Here is a 2,401-nt window from a genome sequence, read left to right as displayed (position 1 = left end):
ATTTAACAGATGAAGAAAATGAAGGGGGTGGGAGGAACTCATGAAACTGCACCACAACTTCCAGGGTACAGCTATCATTAATGCTTATTCCAGAATGAATATTCCCTTCTTCAAAGCAATATTAATATACATCCAAACAATATTTTAGTGGGTTAATGGAACAGGATGCTCCCCAAAGTATAAATCATGCAAGATCTACAAACTGCATCAGATGAACAGACTTTTAAAATTTTTTGTGATCATATTAAAGTATCAAGTAAATTTTTATCATTAGCAAATGCAGTTTGTTTTCTGCTTTCGTATACTCTGAATATTTTTTCTACAAATCTTCTGAAAATAGTATTTTTTTTTCTCTTAAGTACCCACTCTGGTGTTACTGGCGAAAAAAAAAAAAACTACTTTCGTGTGCTTATTAGATCCTGCTAATATTCAGTGTGCAGGAGACATTTTTGTCAACCACTCAAAAAGACAAATCAAGAACTGTGGTGTGCTGCTACAGGTCAACAGGCTTTGGGCTGAAATAGGGCCGGGGCTGTGATTTATTGATGTTTCTATGACTAGTGCCTGCATTATGCCGGGCAGAGTATAGTACTTCAACATTTCTGGCATGAATAAGGCTTTCCCTATGAGACGTTCCCCCAGTTGCCTTTGATGAATCAGTTCAACACTAAAACAAAGATTAAAACTTGGAGTCTGTCTACCCCGACATAACACTTTTAAAGGGTTTCATTCCTCTGTTAACCGCACAAAATTACAGATTCCCTTCCTTTTCAGAGACTACTGAAGCATCTTCCTGGGTAAAACCCCTGGACCATGAGATTCTATCGGAATCCCATCAGACAAACCTAAGACCAGAGGCTGAGTAGGGAGAGGTAAGCCTCATTATGAGCTGTTGGGAGGCAAGATGTGGCCACTTCAAGGCTCAGCCGAGCCTGGATAACCAAACCTCCTGATACCAAGAGATCTGAGAGGCTGCGGCCGGGCGAAGGCAGGAGAAGGCAACCGGGCCTAGAGGCGCGCGGCTCTCCGCAGCGCCGCGCCACGCCTCGCCTCTAAGCGCTTACCTTTCCGAATCAGGGCCGCGATCTCCGGGTCGAAGCCTTGTCGGTGGCACTTCCTCCAGAGGCCCATGTTAGTGGAGTTGTATTGCCGGCTGCACTCGTCGGCGGGGCTCATGGCGAAGAGTTGCCGGCGATTCCGGGCCCGGAGGAGCTTGCCCTCCCAGCGGTCCAGGCGCGAGCGGCTGGCGCGGAGTGGCAAGTTGTTGTTGTTGTTGTAAATGAAGCCGGGGTCGATCCGGCGAGTGTTGAAGGCCTTGCACCTGTCCCTGTGCTTCCTGGCGTCCGTCTCGTACCAGTGGTCTGAGCATATGGCCACGGCCAGCATGCCGAGGGCGCAGAGCGCTAGCGAGAGGCCCGTGTAGAGCAGTAACCTTCCGGCAGCCATGCCTCCGCTTCGCGGCTACACCTTGGGCATGATCCGCCGCAGCCTCGCCTTCCCTCCGCGCGCCCAGAACAAAGCTGCGGGCGGCCGAGCCGAGGAGGGGACGGCAAGGGGACTCCGCAGCGGCGCCCCTCGGGCCCTGCCTGCTGGTGCGCAGCCCAGGGACTGCAGGGGATGGGGGCGGGCAGCGTAAAAAGTTCTGATACGGAGAGGCTCCGGCGATCCCCTGGGCGTCCTCCCAAGCAGGCGCAGCCTCGGGCGGCGGCGCGCCGGGCCAGGCCGCCTCCCGCCCCCTCCCTGCCCGGCAAGAAGCTGCTGCTCGGGAACCCGACGCGTCCGCAGCACTCAGCCGGGTTTCGGGCGACGCTGCCCTCGGGCCGGAACCTAAACACAAAGTGCCCTCCGCTGCGGTGGGACTCCTGGGCTTTCTTTGTGCAGGGTAGCGGGACCCACTCACTTGGCTTTCTTGGGGGAGAGGGTCTATCAGGAGGAGATGCTAGGCAACGGGATAAATTGAATCACCCCCGATGTGGCCGGCCAGCGCCAGATGCCAGGGAAGGCTGCCCTGAGTCCCGCCTGGGTCTCCCTCTCAGAAACTCTACCCTTGCTGGTCTGCAAGAGAAGAAATATTCTTCTTCTCTGGATCGGGTCTTTTACCAAAAAAAAATTTTTTTAATTCTCTGTCCTCTGGTCGCCAGCAGGTCCTTTGCTCCTTCTAGCCAGCGCGGAGCGTTCAGAGACGGGCTCCCAGTCGGTGCACTGTCTCAGCCGACCTTTCCCCGCGAGCTCCCGGGTCGTCTGCCTCCTGCTTCGCCATTCAGGCGGCCCCTCGGGCCGACGGTGCGGTCACCCAGACGGCTTTACCGGACGAGCCTTGGTCGGGGCTTTGCGGCGACTGGGCGGCAGCCCGCGGGCGCGAGAGGCTGGCTGCGCCGAGGAGGGTGCACCTGGCGGGGCA

General features: G+C 55.4%; 1 pseudogene; it reads right to left on the bottom strand.

Moving 5' to 3' along the window:
* Positions 1 to 1,008: 1,008 nt before the first annotated feature.
* Positions 1,009 to 1,446, bottom strand: LOC148778404 (transmembrane protein 178B pseudogene; annotated as a pseudogene).
* Positions 1,447 to 2,401: the final 955 nt, after the last annotated feature.

The sequence above is a fragment of the Moschus berezovskii genome, chromosome 3 (assembly GCF_049115385.1).
Source record: "Moschus berezovskii isolate FMDL1 chromosome 3, NW_MosBer_1.0, whole genome shotgun sequence".
NCBI classification, from domain to species: Eukaryota; Metazoa; Chordata; class Mammalia; order Artiodactyla; family Moschidae; genus Moschus; species Moschus berezovskii.
Note: the sequence above shows the minus strand (reverse complement) of the source record. Positions and strands in the feature narration are given on the sequence as shown.